The sequence below is a fragment of the Molothrus ater genome, chromosome 6, assembly GCF_012460135.2.
Source record: "Molothrus ater isolate BHLD 08-10-18 breed brown headed cowbird chromosome 6, BPBGC_Mater_1.1, whole genome shotgun sequence".
Lineage (NCBI taxonomy): Eukaryota > Metazoa > Chordata > Aves > Passeriformes > Icteridae > Molothrus > Molothrus ater.
This window is the reverse complement of record NC_050483.2, coordinates 51,551,787-51,568,138: the sequence shown is the minus strand read 5'-3', so window position 1 is coordinate 51,568,138 and position 16,352 is coordinate 51,551,787. Positions and strand designations below refer to the sequence as shown.

General features: G+C 39.3%; 1 protein-coding gene across 1 annotated transcript in view; it reads right to left on the bottom strand.

Moving 5' to 3' along the window:
* Positions 1 to 15,342, bottom strand: part of DIO3 (iodothyronine deiodinase 3) — a 62,284-nt gene extending 46,942 nt beyond the window's left edge. Inside the window, exons 1-2 of the transcript XR_004980241.2 lie at positions 15,252 to 15,342; positions 9,708 to 10,829 (exon numbers count right to left, since the gene is read on the bottom strand). The gene's annotated coding sequence lies outside the window, so the exon portion shown is untranslated. Of the gene's footprint in view, positions 10,830 to 15,251 lie in introns of the transcript that reaches the window.
* Positions 15,343 to 16,352: the final 1,010 nt, after the last annotated feature.

Here is a 16,352-nt window from a genome sequence, read left to right as displayed (position 1 = left end):
TCCTTGTTGCTGTACAGGTCCATAGAGCTTGTTAGGATATTTTAAGGGCTACATTTTTAGAGGTAGACCAGGGGAGCATTTGACAGTAGGGAGGAAGTACAGATTGGCAGAAAATGGGGAAAGGGGGATGGAAAGAGGCAGATGAACTCTGCAATAACGTAGTCATGTGGCAGTCCCATGCCTATATCTATATTCTCAATCAGACAAAGGAGGGATCTCTACTCAGGTAGGTAGGTAATTTGCAATACAATTGAATTTGGTTGCATAGACCCCTTTGTGTCTCGTTTGTTGTAGAAAAGCTTGAACTCATTGCAATGTTTCAGGAAGTTTTTTTAGAAAACTCTTTTTTTTTATCAATCAATTTACAGCTGTGTTAGTCAGGTTGTCAGGTTATTTTCCTCTCCTTATGAAAACCCTGAAAATAAGCTCTTTGGGAGAGGGTATGAATTGTGCAGTACTCAGCTATTCAGCCTAGTAGAGGATGAGCTTTTCACACAGTGAAACAGATAAATCAATGGCAGTGATGGAGGGAGGTAGTAAAATCTGTGGGAAAAAACCACATAGCATTCTGTAAGTCAAAATTCTATATTGTTGCTTAGTTTCTTTTCTTTCTTACTAATACAGAAGAGAAAACAATGCAGAAGCTCACTAAAGAAGATTCCCTCCTTACTGGCCCTTCCTCATGAGTAGCCAGAAGTGAGGAAAAATGAACAAAGGCTCCTTCCAAAGGACAGCAGTGGTAATGGGTGCAGCTCGTGACAGCCCTCACTGACCCATCTTTCTTGGTCTGTGTGAGTCAAAGCAAAGAGTAATTGTGATGTAGTTCTTCATGTTTTGGTTTCTTGACAGAACAATAACACTGAAAGGATAAACGAAGTGATAAAATAAGCAAATCCTCTGACACTTTTATTATCTAATTGATTCTTTTCTCCCAGGCACAGTCTGCTCAGTAGCAAGATGGTGACTTGTAGTTTGTCAAAAGCAGCAGTTTGCTGGACCTGGAGACAGAAATGCTTTGAACAAGACGAAACTGTCTTTTCAACAACTTTGCAAAAACTGGGCATTTAGTCTCTCTGCGAATTTGATATGCTAAAAATAACTGCGTCACATGGTCTGTGATCAGGAGCCATGCTGGTCACGGCTGACCAAAGCCAACAACAAATGGTGTGGGCCACCATTGCCAAGAGAAAAGGCTGATGCAGACCACAAGTGGCTTATTCCAAAAAGCAAATAACCTTGAGGATCTGATCTACAAAAGTGCTGAAGTAAATGGGAGTTGTGGTTGCTCAACACTTCCACGGGTCAGGCTGCTCTGTCCTCATTAGCCACGCTGCTGCTGAATCCCATAAACCCTGGCACTCCTCTTCCTGCAGATAAGTTATCGTGAGGGAGTATCCCAACTCACCCTGCTAAGGCCCACAGTCCTACACCAAATGAAAGCCCCTAGAATACAACACTGGTATTCATTTTTGGTAGCCTAAGATCTGCAGATGCCTGGTTTTACTAATCCTGCCTGTGACTAGCTCAGGCAGGCTGGCTGATGCATTCTCAGAAAGATGGAGCTCACATATGCAAGATCAGGAAAACAGCCAAACCCTCAAAAGACCTATGAAGTAAAGTAAGCAGGTTTCTGGGATTTGGACATGACATGTCTGCCATCTAGTAACTAGTCAGGGCTTGTTTCATGTAGAAAATGAAGAGTAAATAATCCAGTACCACATAAAAGGGGAATAAATTTACTGGGCTTTTGACAAATGAGAAAAAGACTTTCAATGGTATTTTAAATGAGGTTCTTGGAAAACAATGTAATTAATAATTAAAATAAAAATATGTGAATTCGTAAACTTGTTTTGTTTGGCTGTAAAAACAGTTGTATATGCTAAACTAATAGACAGGAATACAAGTGATGAAGTGTTACTGCAATAATGGAGTTGAAAACTCTGGGTCCCACTCTCAAATACAAAGAGGTTGTTAGCATGAGGTCCTGTTGGCATGAGATGTGATCTGGTAAAAGTTTGACCAGTGAAGTGGAAGCCAGGACATCAGTAGTTCTGTGCTGTTTTGTTCTTTGATTGATTGGGTAAGGCACAAATTGGCACAAAGGACCACTTTCAGTCTCAGTTTACCCATTTGTCAATGAAGACGTATATCACAGTGATGTTATCAGACAGACTTAATTATTGTGATCTAATTAAAATTTCTCAAGTGTAAGGCATTATAGAAAGTTTATTGTTCCTAAAGCACACATAAGATTTTCAGATTTCCTGATCTTCTGCATTTGTATTTCATGGGTAACTTTAGCTGTGAATAATGTTTTCCTTTACACACACACATGTTCTGTAACATTCTCTTTGCTTTCTAACAAAGTTTTCTGTAGTGTGGCTTGGCATCCAAAAATAAGGCTACAGTTCTGCTGAGCATTGATTTAGTTTAAGTCTTCAATTTAGTTAATTTCTCTGAGCCATGTAAGATGCTGACTTGCAGATAGTTCTACAATAGCTCAAATACTGTTTAAAGACATAATGCTGGTGAACAGTTTATTCATTATATAAAAGACCCCTTAACTTTACAAGCCAGAATTGTTCATTATAATCGATGCTGATTTTCTGCACAGGAACTACTAATCTTAATTTTAGCTTTTTGTACATAAAAGAGGATGCTAATAGCTGTAGAAGTACAAATGTTTGCTGTGCATAAGGGGAAGAATAAGTTAAGGGTCTCCTGATGAACATGCTACTGCTTTGGAAATACTGTGGCTCTCTTGCTAGAACATGATGCTGGGCTTGTGTAAAAAGATGGAAGGGGCTGCTTGGTGATACTGTCAGTGTCTCTCTGACTTCAGAATGTAGAAACACTCATTCAATAGGGAAGGGCATGGCTCTGTCAGCCTCAAAGTTCTGCTCAAAGGTTGGTTTTTGGTTCTTGGTGTTAGAAAAATGCTCTCTGACTTACTGGCAAATGGGATCTTGTATGGCCACCTGTAGCCTTACTGTGTGTCCTGCTGCTACTCACAGCAGGATGTTATGAGTGGCTATAATCTCCACTGGACAATTCAGGTACTTGTGGTAGCACCCTGCAGTTGGGGGCAGGATCTTGGTGAGCAATAAAGGGGACATGGCAGGGCAGTGCTCAGAGCACATCACTGTGCTGTAGTGGAGAATGTGACATGGCTAAGAAGGAGTGGAGCTGAATACTTGGACCAAGAAATTTGCATTTGCACTGAGAGTTGAATAACATATGTGAGTAAACTGCATTAAAACTGGAGAAAAATTAATATCTTGCACTGAATATGGAAATTAGGAGCCAATGTCAGAAGCAGCTAATGCCTCTCTGCTGGGGCCAGCTATGCTTGTCAGGGAGCTAGGACAAGTGTCAAAAAGAGAGCACATCTCCAGGATATTCACTGCAATCTGTGTGCCAGCTCTTTGGCCAGGCAAACTGGCTCAGAGCAGCCCTGTTCTTTGCCCTGGGTCTGACTGAAACAAGTTGGTGTCACAGTAAAATCCAAGTATCTGATCTTCCCTGTGGCTTCCTTTGGGGTGGCCCCATCAAGTCACTTTTTCTCTGGTCTCAAACCATTTTTTTCCCCAAGCAAAGGTACCACAGACTGTGGCAGAAGGGCTGCTGCAGTCCCTGCTGGGGTTCAGCCCTTCACAAGCACAGCAGGCTGGGGTGGTCCTTGGCTCAGATGGACAGTGCTGGGGGCAGGTGGTACCTTCCCTTTCACTGCTTGGAGAGGTCCTTTTCAGGTCTAACTCTCCTGTCACTAATTTTAGTCTTATGTAATTCAATTACTTTAGTGAGGTTGCCTCCCGATTTATGTCATAGAGAGTGAATCAGCCCTTGAGCCTTTTGCTGAACAAAGTATGATATTATACTATTTCTGGACATCATCATGTGCTGATTGTGCAACAGATAAGAATAATGCTTGGTAAGTCATTAGTACTTCAGTTCAATTTGTGCTAAAATAATCAGCTACATCCCATTTAGTTTCTAAAGCCTCCTCATTATTGCTGCAAACATCAGACCCATGACCTGCTTTTCACTCTGTGAGAGAAGGGTAGAGTGAATTTAATGTGATCTCTGCATTACAAAAAATCTGCTGCTGCTCCCTTGAAATCAGGTGGTGCCTTATCATTGACTTCAGTGAAGGTAGGATCAGGTCCAAATTTCAAACACTTAATTTTACAGCAGAAGAGAGTCAGGCTTAAATTGCTGCACTTCTTTGGCAAATAATGAATGGGACCTCATTATCTCTATTGGGACGTGACTTTACAGACGATTACATGCTGAAAGTATTCCACTGATAGAGTGGCTCTGTCCTGAACTGTGAAATCTGCACAGGGAGTCTGAGACTGCTAACTTTCAAGACACTTCATTCATTCTCATATAATGAATGGTTTTGTCAATGAATGGGACTACTGACCTTGATGATCTAGTATTGGCATTTCCTGCTAGGTACAAGCACAGTGATGCTATGACTACTGAGCAATATCCCTGCATTCTTTTAAGATGAAGAGTTATCCAAAGTAGCATTTACCAGAATTTTTCTCCTTGTAAGGTATTACTGTGACCTTTTCAATTTCTAAAGCATTTGATATGAAAACAGTATACAGATTAAGAGTCAAAGAAGTTTCTCCAGAAGTTTTACGTAGAAAATCTTGATCTGAGTTTCTGAACATATATTTGTTAACATGTTGTAAATCAAGAAGTTACAAAATGAATTTGATTGACTTTATCCTTATTGCATATTACAGGTGAAATGTAAATAGCACAGGAGTAGAAAGACCATGATGGATCTATATTCTCCTGCCATGCATCCCCTGAACTCTACTTTTTAGGGGCATTTTGCGACTAAAACCAGTAGTTCATGTGTGCTTCTCGAGTGTCTATAATGGGTGCTGTGTAGAAAGCATGTTGAGAGTGCGTAAGAGACTTAATGATTTATGAATTTATTCTTACAAAACATTTCTGAGTCAGATAAATACTGTTATTGCTGTTCTGCACATGGGTAAATTGAGGGGCGGAAAGCTCAAGTAGCACGCACAAGATCACCCAGCAAGTCTAGAGAAAATAGGCTGGAACCAGAACGTTTCATTTCTATTTTCATGTTCTGTAAGTGTTAGATCATCTTTCTCCCATGATTAGCTGCTAGTCTGGCACAAACTCAGAACCATTATGATAGAGCTATTTTTCATACAATGGGATGAGACTGCCATGGCTTTAATTACTAGCATGTGTTCACTCCTTTATGGCATTGTGATTGTTATGTAAGGTGATGTGTAAAATTAATGAATTTTAAATTAGGAGTTTACATTACAAACCCTTTGGGGCAGGGAAAATTTGCTTTCTCCCTGTTCATACAGCACTTATTAACTTGGAGTCCTAGTTAATGACTGGGCCTTGGAACTGGTACACCAATGCAAGAATAAAAGTAATTATCAGATTATTTTTATTCAAGAAGAAAATGTTTTACTTAAATAAGGAGGAAATCCCACCTTCAGAAATTTGCAGAAATGTTTGTACTTCTGACTGAACATACTTCTCATAGAATTCACAACTGGGATGGGACGCATAGTTTTAAACTTGAGTTTAGGAGTAGAAACATCCTAAACACGTCCCACAACATATGTTTCTAAATTTTGTAAATTTAACTCAACTCTTTTGGAGAACAATATGATGATTTCAGAAATGAATAAATGATGATACATTTATAGCTTCTTTTCAAAGAAAAGAAAGGTAGCCAATCCTTATGACTAATAACTATTATTTAAAGTACAATCTGAGACGCTTGTAAAATTTCAGCCAGCATCTTGGCATGACTTGGTGCCCAAGAAAAGGATATCTATATTGGGAATCAGCTGCTCTTACACAATCTTTCTGATGATTTGGAACCACTTAAAAATAAGGGGTTGATGATATAATACATTCTTTGGATTTGGAGATGTTCATCCTATTCCTGCTTTGAATTAAGAGAATATATTGGTGGTTTAGTTAAATGTCTCTTAAGTCAAAATTATACGTCTTTGTTTATCCTGCATTTGAAGCCAGATCCAGCTCTTACTGTAAAAAGAAACACACAGGTGCTAAGAGCTTTCAGCTGCTCTAAGAGTGAGATTTCAAACACTCCAGTGGATTTGAAACTGTGGTCTGCAGACCACCAAAGACCTGAGGACTGTCTGTAGAAGAGCTGGCTCATCAGATAGCATTGACTGGTTTTTTTTGTTTGTTTGTTTGTGATTTGTTTTTTTTCCCCCAACAGTTTAATGGTGCTAAAAGTAGCTAAAAACGCATTAAATATTTCCTAGCTAGCACTTTCAAATGCTAACAGTTGTGCTTGCCTCAGGGCTGTTATTCAGCCACCAAAACCAGAAGGTTTCTGTATGATCAGAAAGCAGGGGTGAGTCTTAATGAGAAAACTTAGGAAGATGCTGCCTGTAGTCTGAAACACTTAAGGAATCTCTGGCCTATGTCCTGATAAAACCTGTTGGTAAATGCAAACATCTGACTTCACTAAGCAACTGAGGTGTATTTATATAATTGTGAGAATGCAGACAGGGTGCTTGTGAATTGTAATGATTTTTTCTGATGTGATACTGTTAGTACAAGTTATTTGGAGGACTTGCTGCTGGTAATATGCTCTACAGCAGCTAATGATCACCAAATAATAAAATAAAGGTATGATATATTATTTAATCACCTAATAGAACATTGCAATCCATGTATTTAATCTGAAAAGCTCATAAAGGATACAAGATTAAAAGTGGCAGTCATTGAAGTAGAATATATGCTGTGCATTTGGTTAACAATTATAAAAACATAGTGAATCAAAAGCCTAGGCTATATTTTTCTCCTTTTTAACTCCATCACATGCTATTCAAGTTATTTCTCTGCCACCTAAGGCAGAGAAATAAGCCACAGTAAAATTTAGCCACCCATAGGTGTGGCATTTCTAGATCTGGTGTTCAGCTCTTGAAGGCGCTATTTTCCCACCAAATCTAGAAGGCAGAAACTGTTTCACTCATATTTTTCTGCAACTAGAGAGCTGGACGTAGCAGGGAAAAGCATGGGTTATCAAAATAGCTTTTGCTATGCAATATGCTTATAAATCAGAGATTTCACAATGCTATACACAATGCTTATACAGAGTTCATGATGGCAATTATCTGTTTGTTACAACTGGGACTACTAAAAGGATTTGTCACTGAAATTCTTGAGGCCAGAATAATCTTTGGCCATTTTTAGACTGATGCAATGCAAAATTAAAAAGTAAATAAAATTTAGATAAATCCTGTGCAAAGAAATAGGCAAAACTAGGGGAATTCACTCCAGGTGACTCGTATAAAAGAAGAAATTGATTTCAACAGCCACAGTACATCAATTGTGAATTGCTGAAACTATTAATTAAAGCCATTACTTGGGAATCAATAGAAAAGAAACTGTATCCATTTGCTCAATCCAGCAATTTAAATTTCTCAGGATGCCATGAATAAACTGTGAAATGTATCTTTAAAATAAAGTTTTTAATTAGAACTGGCAGTTCTGAACCTGCTGTTGGCAGGAGCCAACCTACTGAAAAAGAGCCCGATGCAATAGACTGTAAAGTGTATTTGCCTGATGCTTTAGCATTTAACAATAAAAAATGAAAGAAAAAAAAGAACTATCAACCTATAATACTTTAAGTTCTGTTTCAGCATCAACATTAGAAGATTTTTTTCTCTACAGTTAAAGCAGCTTGGAATTTTCAACTGTCATTCTTTTACAATAGGCAAAAATGTGCCAAATAGGTGCCAAATACAGATGGTTTCCTGAAGGGTGAAACCTGTTTTACAGGAACACACACAAAAAAAGAAGAAGTAAAAATGAGTAAAAGGAAAAAAAACCCACTTGTTATAGCAGATTCAGCAGTTTAAGTGCCACCCTACAATCCATGGCTGGACTGCTGGTGCCAGTAATCCTTCAGTGGTTGGGACCCGACTCAAGCACTTAGCCAAGCACACGCTGAATTCCACTTTGCTTAAATTGCATTGTCTCTTATCAGGACCTAAGCATGTGCTTAAAGTTCAATGTCTGAATTTTAAATAGGGTTTAGGCATGACACCTGCTTGGCAGAAATTACTCAGTTATTTTCAAATATGCCTCACTGCTTGTTCCCCAGAATAAGTGGTGCTAACATTTTTTAAAATTCTATCTTAGGCTGAGTAAAATAGGTTAATTTTTTGCTTTGGTGAACATCCATGGTGAGGAAATAAAAGTCTATGTTAAGGGCCAAAAGATTAGGTGAATAAAAGGGCACAGTATCCTATGCCACCTGTCTCTGCTCATTCTTTTGACAAACGTGAGTCCAACTGTGATTGCCTTTCACCTGTGGTTTAGGGGCCTTGGTGGCTTCTGCATTCCTCTTCTTTCATGTTGCTCTGACTGTGACGCCTTTTAGAAAAATCCATTTTTTCTGTAGTTGAAGCCCAATAACCCTTGCCACTGACCTCACCAGCCATGTGCTCAATGTGAGCATGACTCACAGTAGCGATGAGGAATCCTTATTCTCTCTAATTTGCCTTTCCCAAAGAAGAAAGGGGGAGTGGGGGTGGGGGGGAGTGGGTGGTGGTGGTGGTGAGGGGATGGGGGAGATTCTGGTATTTCCACACTCACTTGCTGGAAGTGTTGTGTCAGTTACGATAATTTGGTCTAGCACATAAATCCTTAGGCTGACTTGTGATTTCCAGCACACCCCTTGTAGTCTAATTGAGGAATTGCTTTTCTGTCAGTCACATACTGTGGTGGAAATGCAAGAATGTGGGAAACAATAGGAGCAGGCTTGTACTGAGTCAAAACAGATAAAGCCAAATTGCTTGTTGGACTGAAAGATGGGAGCAAGTAAGTTGGTCAGAAAGCCATTGCTGGTGCCTGTACAGAGGGTACTTGCTCAGTGTGGGAGCATGGAGGACAGACAGGCAAGCCAGAAAGAATGCCATGAACCTTTTCTTTATGAAAGAGGAAGGATAAGGGCATCAAAATAACACAGTCTGCTAGAGCCTGCAGGGCGAGGAGAGTACTCTCCAGATTGATCTGCAGATAGGAGATAGCTGGGGTAAAATAAGCCCATGAACATGTTGGGTGTGCAGTGAGTGATGCATGGACTGTGTGGGAGTGAGGGATCTGTGCTGGGATCTGGGATCTGATGGGCTGCTCCCAGGCTGCCAACGCTCTGGATCAGTTCAAGATGGCTGCCCAAGGGAGCACGTGGCAGGCTTCTTTTCCTCTGGAGACTTTTGTTTGTTATTCCTTTTCTGGTTATTTCCTCTCATCTGAAGAACAAGATGTCCTTAATGAAAACAGATGTTTTGCTCCCTTGCATATGAAAAAAATATAATTTCCCCAAAATAGAATAAACTGAAAGAACGCTGAAAGCAGTGATGGATTTCCATAAACCTCTTCATCAATGTCCTGACCTGCTGCTCCCTTTGCCCCTGACACATTGTGGAAGCTGTTGATGCAAAGGTCCTTGGTGAGACCTGGGTGTAGGAGGGAGTGAGCTGTGTGCCTCTGTAAAGCGTAAACACCACACTGAGCTGGCTCACAGCTTTCCTCATCCATGGTCTCCCACTGTGAGATCCTGGTCAATGGCAGCTTTTGTCATTGGCTTCAGTGTAACTCGGAATTGGTCCCAGTATTTAATTTAAAGCACAGCACACAAAACACCAAAATCATAACATCCCTGCTACATTTATAGAGCTGCATAAGCCACCGATTAACAAATGGATGAGATACTGAACTTTGCTTTACCATCTGTCTTTAATTACATAAAATAACTTGAAGCAATTAACAAGAAAGAAACACTGTGACACAAATAAATAAATCCTATTGATAGAAACAGATGAGGGAATACTTGAATATATGGATGAAAGTCACCAAAGCTGCATGATCTGAACTCAATAATATTAGAAATACTATCTGAAAGATTTACACTGACATTGCCAATTATTTTTGAAAAAGAATAGTTACCTGTGAAGATGCAGAGAAACAAAAGGGAAGCTCTGTGTGTGTGACTACAAAAGGCAATGTGTGATCTATCCAACAGTCTAAGTTTTTCTTTCACAGATAAGAGAAATTAATATCAACAGAAAAATATACAAAGCATGAGGTTTCATAACTGTGGACCTACAATGAGTCACATAAGTCTGTGTGCTTGTAAGTGTTTAGGCACCAGTCGGGATTAGGCTTTTTAACACTTTCCAGGATTTAAGTTCTTAGTCCATTTTTTCAGCATTCAAATACACTTGTTTGCCTTCTCTGCCTAAGCATTTAATACAAATGAGTACTGTACAACAGGTATTGAGTGACTGCTGAGGGGATTAAGAACTGACTAACTGATAGGTGTCAAAAAGCAGCTGTCAGCTCTGAAGGAAAGCTCTGGAGTCACTTTGCAGAAATGGGTGTTACTCTTGGCGGGCCCCAGTAGTGCCCTTAATGGTTGAGAGACAAGTACATCCTTATTTAAACAATGCTTAGTAAATTAGGGAGGAAATTAAAATTGGTGGAATGATAAATAAATTGTGAAGATGGAGCAGCCCAAATTCGGTAAGCAGGACCTCTGCAGAAAAGAATCTTATATCATGCACAAATAGTGTCTGTATTGATGCAATAGAAATCATATCCAAAGGGTGGTGCTTGAAGAGTCCATGGTATCACTGCAGGGAAGCAATTGGACACAGGGCTTGATCTGATGGTGTGCAAGAGGAATAACATCCTCTTTGAACAAGTTAGCAGGGATGTATGAGTTGACTTATGTGGCTGGGGTGCGTTGCAGCACAGTGGGTGCTAGAAATCTGAAAAAGGGTGGGAGAAAAAGTACAAGAACTGCTTGCAGATTGGAAAGTACGTTTTGTTTCCCTTACCAAAATGAGATGACTGGATTACAGTGTATAATTACCTTCACAACAAGAAAAAAGTATCTTGCATCAGATGAATATATTACAAGAATCAGTGGGTGGAAATATAAGCCAAGTAAATTTAAGCGAGCGTTGAGGCTTGGATTTGTAGCAGTAAGTGTGATGAACTGCTGAAACAAACAGCCCAAGAAAGCAATTGTGTACATGTCAAAACTGAATCCCTTTCTGGAAAACACATGTCAGCCAAGCAGAAATTTTGGGCTCCATATATAGGGAATTGGGTAATGTCTGTGACAGAAAATGTTAGACAGGACAGTTAATGGACATTTCTGACCTCAAAGGCCATAAATCAAGGACAATGTCTTTAATATTTTAGATATTTAATAACTTTAATATTTTAGACCGATTTCTTTTTGTTTCTTACAGCTAAGTTGTTCAACTAATCCCAAGGAAACACTGAGGCACATAGTATCAGGAACAGCAAGTAGTATGGTCTTGCAAAAAGTAAAACATATTAAATATGCCTTTCATGTTAGTATGCAACATATAAATTCTATATAGTACAGATTTGGGGACCAAGGCTGTAGGCTGTGGCCAGGATGCTCCAAGTTGGCACTGAGCAAGCAAGGCAGTATGCTCAGTGAGTGAACTGAGAGATACACAGCCTGCTGGGAATGGGGCTGAGTGCTGTGTGGAGCACTGAATGTGTCATTTGACACAGTTTCAGGTATTCGTGTTGAGAGAAAGAACTTCAATTGTTTTGGCGGAGAACACTGCTGTGTAGACTGAAATGGGAGAAAGAATGTAAACAAAGAGCAATGATCAATTGTTGTAGCTTGTGGAAATGTCCTATAGGTCATGTCAGGGACTTTTGACAGACATTGTTCTATTTAGTAACTGTATGATAATCTCAAAGTAGAGGTAAACAGCAAAATAGTGAAATGTGGTGATGATACTAAACCAGGAAAGAATGTAAACAGAAGAAAGCAGATAATGATATCAAAGGAATGGGAGATACTAGAAAGCTAAGCACAAAATCACCCAAACAATTCAGAATTTAAAAGAAAAAAAAAAGAGGAAAACAAACACCAATATTTATTGCAATGTACGTGTCCTGGCCATCAGTATTTCTGACAGAGTTTCAAGGTACAGTGAGGAGAAGACCAGATGGGAGAGAGGTATGTATTTGCACAGTTATAAAAGCTGTGCACATACAGATATGTACCATGAAGCAGGGAGGTAAGAGTGCCTCTGTAAAAGATCTGTGCTATTACATTCAACTCTGTGTTCAATATTGCCAGCCACTGACTGACTGGAAGGACTTGGAAGAAATCCCACAACGATTCAAAGGCTGGAAAAAACACTTGGGGGAAAGACTCAGGCTCAAACCAAACATCTCATTAAGCATAAACTTAACTTAAAGTGTATGAGCCGTGCTGCAGATTTACAACTCCCTTTACAGCCCTGCTTGGTGGCTTTAACAAAGGAACTACATATCAGGTTAAACAGTGCACATGTTAAAGCACTTCATCAGCCTGGAGCAGGAAGGAGCTTGGTTAGATCTGGGAGGAAACTTGATCAAAATCTGTGAGCCCTTGGCCACCAAAAGGTGAATACTGGCTGCATCAAAATCACCCACCAAACAGTCATTTATTGCCACAAGATATGGAACAAAGGTCTGTGAAATCTTAAAACCAGCCAACATTATACAAGAGAGAGGATGGCACCTAAATCATGCCCTTCGTGTGTATTTTTTTAAGGTGAAAATCGGAAGGCTGTCAAATGGTCTTTCAAGAGGAGTTCATATTGTTGGGGGTTTAGGTTAGGTTTGAGTGAAGCACTAGAGAATGTATGTCTTTACATTGGAAGGCTCAGTGTTCTTCCCTATCCCAAGAATTCCTCTAGTTACCACAGAGCCTTCACAATTCAAGGTGGGAGGAAGAGTTCCCTTCTGAACTCTGAAATGATCTCTGTGACTGTTCATAAAACAGTTACTGTGAGGCTGAATTCCTGATGCTGGTATTCAAACCAAAGAAAATTAATCTTTAAAGAATAGGGCTGTGGAATGCTGAACTGGAATCACAGATACGGTGGGAATATCTCTCATGTGTAACCATTTATTGTGCTTATAACTGAGAATTATCTGAAGTAGAGAGCAGTTTGTTCTCTAAGAATGGTATTTTGGGGGTGTTAGCACTCAGCTCTTTTGCAAAGTCAAGAGGAGGTGAATACCCATCTCTTTAGACTCTTAATCATTAGCACAGACTGAGAAGGGGCTTTTTATAAAATTTAGTCAGAAATAGTAGGGGAAAAAACTCTCTTCTGGAAAAAATTAACACTTCAGTGTTTTGCTTAAATAATGATTCTAGGCTTATAATACTGTAACTATCACATGATTTTATAGCTAGTATTAGCAAATCACTGCAGATTTAATTTCATCATTCAGAAATAAATTAGTGAAGAAAGTGTTGACTTTGGTAGGGATTTAGTCCTGGAAAATTAGGAGGCACTTTTCTGGGCTTTACTAGTCAATAGCCACAAGAATTTAATAAAACCCTTGCATAGATTATGAAATAAGTAACAGGGAAAGACCCAATGAGTGATGATTAGGGCAGAGCTTCCTTTTAGAAGTCTTGATCGAACAAATTTTTCAAAGTCAGGTTTCTCATCAGAGGATTGAAGTCAGGATATAGGGTTAAATTATTCACATGAGTGAGTATCTACATATCTTTCTCCTTTTTCCTCTTTCTCACTAACCTTTACAGTCCAGTTTCATGCTGTACTGCTTTATTAATACCTTAGTGCTTTGCCTCTCCCAACAGGATGTCTCTATAAGATCTTTATGTGCCAAACTCACAACCTGCTGCTCTCTTCATACATTTGCTTATTTTTAACATTCAGCTCTCAGTCCCCTTTGGATATTGAGTTGCTGCAGCAGTTGTTAAATATTTTATGTGCAGTACAATACAAAAGCTACCAAAAGAGGGCAACATATGAGCCAACAATAAGAAATGCATCCTGACAAGTTTACGGTTGTGTATTTGTGACACCCTCCCCCCCTTTTTTTTTGATAGAGAAAGACATTTTAGCAGAGCTGGTCAGTAAACAGAATTTCCATCCTATGGGAAATTCCAACACTTGGGGAAAAAGTGAAGGTGGTGAAGTTTTCAGGGACTGAGAATTCCAAGAGAATATATTTGGCATGGTGGAAGTGTTCTGTAAGTGTCAAATCATTCTCACACCAGAAAACCCGAAAGTTATAATGACATTAAAATATTCAATTTAGTAGGAGAATGTTAAATATATGAATGCTATATAAAGTTCAAAACAAGATTAAACAAAACAAGGAACTACTTATATGTTTTCACTTTATGGAAAGCAATAATTTAAATATAATTTACTGTAAATAATATTTTAATTTGTCTCCATTAAAAATGTTGTCAAAATGAGTATGCTCTCAAAAAAGCAAGCTGATTAAGATGAAGTTGTATTTCCTTGAAGAACGTTTCGTCTGAACATGGTTTAATTATCTTTTCTCTTCATGAAATGCCTGAGAGAATTTCAGAATACTTTTAATAACCCTGCAAGAGACTAAGGTAAATTGGCTGCATCCTAGAACTGTCCCCAGTGCTCTGTTTGTGAAGTGAGACAACGCCAAGTGCCCAAACACCAGGCGTGTGAGCTCTGGAGCTACTATACCCTGGACAACACTGAATGTGCACTCATTGCCAAACAGTTTACTATAAACAAAGGGTTTTAAAACTATTCCATAGCACTCCAAGGAATTAGGCAGTCTTGAACACGTGCCAGCATGGCAATGGGTACAATAAGCAAATATAATCTACCTCACTTAGGGTAAATATTTGGTTACAAATGTATTGAGAGCTCTTTAATTCTTTGTACACTTCTGTGATGAGAACCAGAGGAAAGGCAGTGGCGATGCAAGCACTGGAGGGTGATTTTTTCCTTCTCTTATCAGCTGCACAGATAGGCTAGCTGCCAGTCAAATTAAAAACCTCACTGGAGGAAATGAATGAAGACCTGTAGGTGTAGAAATCTGCTGTTTATACAGCTGCCTCAAGTTCTGCTAATGATCAACCAGAATCAGCCACATCTTCATGGAGATGTACAAAATTCTGTGGCAGTGTTCAGAAGGCTGGCTATGGAAATCAGGGCATCCCCAAGTTTTTTTTCCCCCATTTATTTTTTTATCTCTTTTTTTTTTTTTTTCAAAATTCAGCTTTCTACCTGCCTCTATTATGGCTTAGAATGCTGGAAAGTATCTAGAAAGGAAAGAGTGTTAGATCTATGATCTACTTGGAGGGCAATGAAATATTTGGAAAGTTTGGAAGTACTCACCCATTTTGAAGACAGGATGTTCAGCTTGCAGGAGCAATACCTTATCTTCTCTCATTTACCCACGTCCTGCTTTTGCATCTGTATTTCTGCGGATCCCAAAAGAAAAGATTTATTCTTCCTAGCTAGAAACAAGCAGAGGTTTCTGTCTGGAGGGTTTCTGAACTGTCTGATCTATCTCATGAACAATGACTTCACATCATTCACCTGATGGAGGGCTGCAGAATCACAGGGTATCCAATGAGATGCTCAGTATAGGAATGACAGCAGGGCACACTATCTGTATGGCTGGATTGAGTGTATTTGCTCTAATCACAAGGTTTTCAGACAGCTTCTGTATTCTGGATATGCAGGAAGATATTTATACTTGTCTGCTTGTCCTTCATTTTTTGTACTGCTCATCTATTTTTGATTAATGTCTTGATACCCTCTCCCAGGCAATGATGCTACTTTTGGGAGACAAGCAAGGAACAGTATGGAAGGTAACAAAAATATTTTTTTAGCATTGGGAGGTGTGGTTCATTGTCTATTTGTGTTTATTTGTAGGGAAAAAAGGTGACTTGCATCCCTAAATAGCCTTACCTTATGGGTATGAGCCTACCTGTCTGACTGCCATCTTATATCGACACTTCACCCAGCAGCCCAGGGACTGGTGTTTATTCAGAAAAGAATTGGCCCATGCACCCAGACACACTGATTCTCACAAAGGGTTCTGTGTATGCCTTGGCTTCTCGACTTCTGCCAAATTCAAGCCTAAATTCTAGGAAGCAACAATAACACTAACAGGAATCACGTCAGACTTGAAAGTGATTGCTTTAGCTCTGTGAACACAAAATGGACTTCTTTTTCTTCCTTAGAAGTGATTTTTAAACATGCCTTGGCTTCTCTGAACCAGCATGGTTTCACCCTGCCAGTCAGGTTATGAAGATGAATCTGTTACCCCCTTTTGCAGATGTGGTATGTGAGCCTAGTTACATCACATTTCAAGGCAGATGGATCTCTGAAGGAAGCTCCACTATCCAATCATGTGCTTTCTGTCCCTTGCTATTGATTCTTGTGGTTAGTCTGTTTCTGATTTTATTTTTCTGTGTAGTTTAAGGGCAA